General features: G+C 37.6%; 1 long non-coding RNA gene and 1 pseudogene across 1 annotated transcript; one reads left to right on the top strand and one right to left on the bottom strand.

Moving 5' to 3' along the window:
- The first annotated feature begins 667 nt into the window (after window positions 1-667).
- LOC147509890 (short-chain dehydrogenase/reductase 1-like) lies at window positions 668-4,214 on the top strand (annotated as a pseudogene).
- A 2,898-nt stretch (window positions 4,215-7,112) lies between these two features.
- Window positions 7,113-7,728, bottom strand: LOC147509889 (uncharacterized). Its single transcript, XR_015216670.1, has 2 exons — window positions 7,660-7,728; window positions 7,113-7,342 (listed from the first exon to the last, which is right to left on the bottom strand). It is a non-coding gene; the product is annotated as an uncharacterized LOC147509889 (long non-coding RNA).
- Window positions 7,729-8,091: the final 363 nt, after the last annotated feature.

Here is an 8,091-nt window from a genome sequence, read left to right as displayed (position 1 = left end):
ATCTTCATGGATTACAAGATGGGAGCATAGATTCAGATAGTGCTTTGTGCTTTGTTGATTCTTTGTAATGACCAAGTGTTGAATTTGAGTGAGATGTGAACCTGTCACAATCCCCCCACTTCAATTCAATTGAACGAGCTAGCTTACCTACCTAAAAAAACAAATGGACTAGAAATTGGGGTGGAATAATCTCAGCACTTTCTTCCCATAATTCTTAGCTCATGTGACACGATGGCGACATGGCACAACTTTTACCAACAGATGAATGGAAGGGGGTTGATGCACCAAAGATTCAATGTACAGAATGAAGGTACGTGGCTACCTTTTCCATATGGGGACCTACGGGTAACATCTATATAAACACCCCTCTTACTTAAAGAGCAAAATTAGCTCAACAAGTTTGAAATTTGTTTAGCAGTTGTATGCTTTCGTTTCTTCGTTGTCAGTAATTGTGGGTGTCAACTCTTGTTGAGCTTCCATAGTTCTAGCTGCTAACTTTACCACAAAGTATCAAACTGTCAACACCAAGATGTTTTCTTCTTGTGTTAATGTTCTGGAAAAGCTATTCTCTAGTAGCATTCTCCTGTCAATCAAACACACCCGAAAAAATTCAAACGTTACCCATTGCATGATGTCAAATAACGTTCCGAAAATGGGAGTGCACAACAAACAGTCAATGCCCAACAGGTTTGCAGTGGTCACAGGTGCAAATAAGGGAATAGGGCTTGAGATCGCTCGACAATTGGCTCAGAAAGGAGTGTAAGTTGTGTTAAGAGCTTGAGACGCGAAGAGAGGAATGGATGCAACTTCATCACTGCTTGCATCTGGATTGTCCAATATAGTTTTTCATCAGCTTGACGTTTGCAATCCTGCTAATTCTCACTCCTTGGCCAGCTTCATCCACTCTCAATTTGGGAGATTTGATATATCTTGGTAAGTCATTAACTGATCGAAGAGTCCATACCACCAGTGCCCATTGCCAATATTGAAACATTTATGCTTGACTTAAAACTACTTAAATGAAAGTAACAAATATCCTCCATTTATGCTTTTGATCAAAAGCTGGCATTTTGGGCTTAACCAACGATTGATCGCCCGGCAATCAATAAACTCCTTTTGACTACACTCTGTATCTGTCGTCGTCCTTAACTTGAGAACCGAAAGACAATTACACTCTATTTGTCGTCCTTAACTCCTTTTCATCTACAAATTAAAAGAAAGCATAACGGACATAGCATATATTATCTTATATTAATCTTTCTTACGTACGTAGTAACATGTTGCCACTACCAGTTTTCCTTTTCCATGCATTATTCAATTCATAAATATCCATTTTACTGGTGGGCGCTATAAAACTATATTCTCAATTTTGATTAGTACAAGAATTAAATAAAATTGCATGCAAAGAAACAATTGACATCTATCTATATCTTAATATTAAAGCTCCCACAAAAGGTATTTTCGAGCTCTATTAAAATTTCACATTATCATCTCCTATTAAAACGGGAATTCCTTTCTTATTTATTAGACACTTCTAATTAAAAGGGGAATCAATTTTCTATTAAAACATAAATTCCTCCTCTATTATAAAAAAAAAATTCTAACCCTTCTAATTAAAACGGAAATTTTTTTTTCTATTAAAACGGGAATTCCTTGTCTATTGAAAACGAAAAATATAGCATATCTAATTAAAACAAAAAATCATTCTCCTATTAAAACGGAAATCATATTTCTAAATTAAGTCAACTATTAAAACGGGGTTAAAAAATGGGTTTATAAAACTTAATTAAAACAATTTGTTATAAAATTAAAACGGGTTTTTAAAACTTAATTAAAACGATTTGTTATGAAATTACAATAGGTTAGCAACTATAACGGGAATCACGATTTGTTAGAAAATTTCTATATGTATATATTTATGATTGTTGAACATGTTTTCAAAAGAGCCGGTGCGTATGCACGGGCCTACTTTCTAGTGGATAATTAAGCTCCCTATACACAAGGACTTGTGCAACTCTGATTAAGGATAATTTTCAAGCATTTATCTATTTCAAGTTAACAATAATGTTCCGTTGCTTAGCTTGCTAGCTAGTGTTAGTAGCTCAGTTTTTATATGCAATAGTGTATAATATCAAAGGTCAAGGAATGCATGTAAACAATGCTGCAGAATTTGGAGTCATAGTCGATGATCAAAGAAGGTCTGAAAGCCTTGAACATTGATCCAATAACTTGGGTAAGTTGGGGCATATATGTGATTCAATAATTTGTGCAGTGTCTGCTCAAGAAGTTTAATATAAAAGTTACTATTTTTGTAGCTCTCTGGCAAGGCAACCAGCACAGTGCAAGGTGTATGCAGTGATACAACTGTTAGGATATTTGGCCTTTACAAAGCCAATGAACGTTTATTGATTATATATGATGATGTTTAATTAAATACATGAATCTTATTATTATGCATATGGGTGAACTAATATCATATGATGAAACCATAAGTTCCATAGGTAATAGAATTAGAACAATCAAGCGTATGAAGAGTCATGTGCGGGAGATTTGATTGTATCTATTTACCTAGAATACTCACAGTTAGGGGTGAAGTCGGACGCTTCACTTATAAGACTGTAATATACATAACTGCTATATGATAGGATGATGATATCTCAATCATTTGAGTGTGACTCTAAGTTTGTATATTGGTGTAGTCACATGACCGACAATCGAGGGATCAAAGTGAGAACACACTATAAATTCACTGTTAAGGTTAGTGTGCAAATCTCACTCTACCAATTAATCCCTAGACTTGAGGAATTGTGAAAATTCATTGTGTCTCAAATTTATTACTTTGAGACGTTAAAAAGTAATGTCTATTCATAGAGTAGACTTAACGTTTTGGGTAATAAATGTAGGACGTCTTGAATCATGAATTCTAATAAAGGATCCACCACTCTACGGAGTTATGTATTAGGAAATTGTGACATAACTAATTGAGCTCAAACCCGGCCGGTATAAGAAATAGTTTCTTAATGCTCAATTGATGTTAAATGTCAAATTGGGTCAATTAGACATGGGTGTGACAAGAAGAACAAATTCCCAATGGTCTAATTGTGAATACAAGATAGGTGGAGGGACTTAGATATAATTAATGGTAGGAAAGGACTTTCTTGAAAGTTCCAAGGGCCTTATTGTAAATATGGATTTGTTAATGGGCACTTTCCATATTAAAGAGATATATATTAAAAGGGTTTTAATATATCAAGTACAAGTACTTGTATGACAAGGACTTGTCTTCTTAAGATAAGACTTGGAATCCTAAGTGGATCCCACTACACACACATCTACGTATTCTCAAAGTTTCCCTATATAAGAGAATGACTTTTTAGAGAAAGGGACCATTAGTCTTTCCAGAAAAAGTACAACTAAAAGTAGGAGAAAAGCAAAAGTGTTTTTGTGGTGTGTTGTGTGGTGAATACTACTAGAAGGCTGAAGACTACGTGATTTGGATTCAGCTTTGGAAAGTTTCTATTTACTGTCAATCTCTAATTTCGGAGGCTTTGAAGGTATTTTTCTTTTAATTTTTTTTTGATCAATACTAGATTAGCATGTTAAAGATGTAGGATTAAAGTAATCCTAACAACAACAAACATATGAAAATGCTGAAGTATGCCTTGACACCAACTACTACGGTTGCAAAAGGGTGACAGAATCTCTTATGCCTCTTCTCTCGCTCTCTACCTCAGGAGCTAGGATTGTCAATGTGTCTTCTCTTAGATCAGAGCTCAAGGTCACAAAGCATAACAAATAACTTTAATTTGTCTCCCGTTAAAAATGAAAATCAAGTATTACGTACATAAAGGTTATCCGGCACTAATATTGCTCATTGCTTGCAGAGGATTCCAAATGAAAAAATCCTCGAGGAACTAAGGAATATAAGCACGTTAACTGAAGATAGAGTAGATAGTATAATCAAAACATTCCTACATTATCTGAAGTAAGGAAAGCTTGAAGAAAACAGATGGCCGATGATGTTGCCTGCTTTTAGTGTATCAAAGATGACGCTTAATGCCTATACTAGAATTATTCTTGCCAAGAAGTACCCTGATATGTACATTAATTGTGTTCACCCGGGCTTTGTCAATACTGACATAAATTGGCGTACAGGTACCATATCGATCCAAGACGGGGCTAGAGGTCCTGTTATGTTGACTTTGCTCCACTAGTTTTGTGTAAAGGCTTGTCTTAGTAATTGACAGAGGCCATATATTTATTAAAGTGGGAAGAGATAACACAATAGAAACAAATATTATAGATAAGATCAAATCAATGATCTTAGATTATCCCGTATATTCTCCAACACACCCCCTCAAGCTGGAGCGAAGATATCTATCAAGCCCAGCTTGACAATGGAACTCCTGAGCAATGAAGGTCCAACTGGTTTGGTGAACATATCTGTTGTTTGTGCTATAGATCGAACATACACTGGAACAATAACCCCGACTTTGACCTTCTCCCGTATGAAATGTATATCTACTTTAATATGCTTCATCCGCTCATGGAGCACAGAATCGGAAGCAAACATTATGGCTAAGTTGTTATCACAGAACAACTTAGAAGAATGTCCCACCGAAAAACCCAACTCATCATATAGAGAATGTAGCCAAAGAATCTCACAAGTTCCCTGAGCCATCGCACAGTATTCAACCTCTGCAGAAGATCTAGAAGTAACATTTCGTTTCTTACTTTTCCAAGATATATATCAGGTGTGACCCAAAGAAAGTACATAAACCAGATGTCGACTATCTATCTGTCTTGGAACCAGCGCACATCGTCTGCATCTGTATAACAAGACAGTCCTGACTGTCTACCTAATGCATAAAACAAACCAAGTCCTGGGCATGACTTGAGATACCTCAGGATATGATAAACAGCCTCCATGTGAGATGTACGAGGAGCATGCATAAATTGACTAACAACACTAACCGCAAAGGCTACATCAGGCTTGATGTTAGTCAAGTAAATCAATCTCCCAACCAAACGCTGATACTGAGATGGATCTGAAAGCAATTCGCCAGACTCAGAAGAGAGTTTCGTATTAGGATCCATAGGTGACAATGCTGACCTACATCCTAACATGCTTGTATCTTTCAACAAGTCTAGAATATACTTCCTCTGAAATAGAGAAATCCCATGTCGAGAATGTGCTACCTTAATACCTAAGAAGTATCGAAGGGGCCCTAAATCTTTCACATCAAATGCCTTACTCAAATAAGATTTTACTTGAGCAGTGCCACATATATCACATATATCATCACCCTGTAACTATAATATCATCAACATACACAAGAAGGAGGACACAATGTCGAAACTTGTTCATTCGAACAAAGCAAGTATGATCAGATTGGCAGCGGTTGAAACCAAGAGACAACACCACCTGGCTGAAACGAGAAAACCAAGCCCGTAGTGATTGTTTCAAACCATATAGAGATTTCCGAAGACAACACACTTTCCCAGCATACACCCCCTCACCGCGAAAACCAGGTGGAGGATCCATATAAATAGTTTTCTGTTAGATTGCCATGAAGAAAAGCATTCTTGATATCCAGCTGATACAGAGGCCAAGAATGAGAAGATACTAATGAGATCAAAAGCCGTACAAAAGAAATTTTTGCCACTGGAGCAAATGTATCACCGAAATCTTTACAAGGAACCTGGGTAAACCCTTGGCAGCCAATCAAGCCTTGTAACGATCCACGTTACCATCTGCCAAATACTTAATAGAAAACACCCATTTGTATTGAACTGTTTTCTCACCGAGTGGCAAGAAAACCATATCCCATGTATGGTTCCGTTCCAGGGCCTCCATTTCACATTAGATTGCAGTAACCCAATGGGGATCACGCAAAGCCTCATAAACTGATCTCGGAATTGAAATTGAAGACATTGCAGCCAGAAAAGCCCGATAAGAGCTAGATAGTCCCTGGTAAGAAACAAACTCTCTAATAGGATGATGAGTGCAATAGGAAACAATGAGACAGTCAGTGGGATGCCTATCCCGTGAAGACTTAGAAAGTGGTGGTGGTGGTGGTGGGGTAACATGTGTACCAGATAGTGTAATAGACTCAGAAACAGGAGTAGAGTTACCTGGGGAAAAGGCACCAGGAGCAAAGGAGTCTGGCAGGGGGTGGGGCATGGGAATGACGAACATCTTCTTACAAAGGCTGCTCAAGTACCTGTGAATTAGTATCAAAAATAGATAAAGGACAAACATGGATAGAGTTTTCATTTCTAGGTGGAAAAGGAGAGTCCATAAAGGTATCGTGTTCTTGCAAATAGAGTTTCGGAACAAAGAATGGTGTATCTTTCAAAAAATTCACATCCATGGTATGATACAACCTACGAGTATGGGGATCATAACAACGATAGCCTTTTGAGAAGGCAGGGTATCCCAGAAATATACACCTGATTGATTTATCATCCAAGTTTGGTCGACTTGGACTATAATTTTGGACATAGCAAGTACATCCAAACACCCTGGGAGCTATCGGGAATAAGACTTTATCCGGATGAAGAAGACGGAAAGGGGTTTTACTATGCAAAACACGACTCGGTGTACGGTTAAGAAGATAACCAGCAGTCAGAACAGCCATATGCCAATAAGATTTGGGAATATTCATTCCTCGTAAAAGGCAACGAACAATTGCCATAAGACTTTGGTTTTTTCTTTCAGCAACCCCATTTTGTTCAGGTGTGTAGGTGTTGGAAAGTTGTTGGAGAATGCATTGTTGATTAAGTTGAGACACAAAGGCATATGAAACATACTCTTTGGCATTGTCAGATCGAATACCCCTAACGTAACATTATACTGGGTCTTAACCATTCTGAGAAAATTGGTAAATAAAGAGAGAACCTCAGATTTTTGCTTGAGCAGATAAACCCAAGTACACCTGGTATGATCATTAATAAAAGTGACATAGTAGCGGTGTCTTGACTAGGATGTTACCGGAGACGGTCCCCAAACATCAGAATGAACAAGGTCAAATGCACAGGGAGTACGATGCATTCTAGAAATATAACTAGAACGAGTATGCTTAGACAATGCACAAATGTGACAATAAAACTTATGAGACTTGCAAGCTTTTATTAATTCGGGAAATAACAAACAAAGATACTGGAAGTTAACATGTCCTAAGCAAGCATGCCATAAGTTCAAAGACTATAAAGAGAAAACATAAGAGCCAGAAGTTGGCAACATAGAGCCTTGCAAGGTAGTGACCGGTGGAGGTTCCCCAAAATAGTAAAGTCTGTCACGCTCATACCCCATGCCAAAAATTGTCCTCGTACTCTGGTCCTGGATAAGACATCGGTCAGAGAGAAAAATGACAACACAATTGAAATTTTTGGCTAACTTACTAACAGATAACAAATTAAGGGAAAGGTTTGGCACATGCATGACAGACTGAAGCGTAATAGATGGTGAAAACCAAACCTCCCCCTTACTTAGAATGGGGGTAGATGACCCATCAGGAAGGCGTACAGATTGATGGATAGTAGATACAGTGGATGTAAAAAGATTAGACTCACAAGTCATATGGTCATTAGCCCCTAAATCAAGAACCCATATGGGTTTACCAGAATCCAATCTAACATGAAGAGCAGTAGGAGTACCTGAGGCAGTCATAGTTGTAAGGACAGTAGCATTCTGAACTATAGTGAAAAGCTTATCAATCTTTTTTTGGGATGATGGTGGAGGTTGTGGTGGTGGAAAGATATGGGTAGGGGATGGTAGCGGTGATGGGAAGGAGATCGAGTTGGCTCCGATACCAACTAGTTTTGTGTAAAGGCTTGTCTTAGTAATTGACAAAGACCATATATTTATTAAACTGGGAAGAGATAACAATAGAAACAAATATAATATATAAGATCAAATCAATGATCTTAGATTATCCCGTATATTCTCCAACAGCTCCCAAATGGAGGGCCATCAGCATGTTATTTTGATAAGACAGAGATGGCAGAGTTCTGAATAAGATAGGTGTCTGAGATGGTACTGCTACTTGTGGTGTAAGTTGCTTTTGAACAAAGCATATAGACTTGTTG

This window comes from Coptis chinensis, chromosome 3 (genome assembly GCF_015680905.1).
Source record: "Coptis chinensis isolate HL-2020 chromosome 3, ASM1568090v1, whole genome shotgun sequence".
Classification (NCBI taxonomy): Eukaryota; Viridiplantae; Streptophyta; class Magnoliopsida; order Ranunculales; family Ranunculaceae; genus Coptis; species Coptis chinensis.
This window is presented reverse-complemented; position numbering and strand designations above follow the sequence as displayed.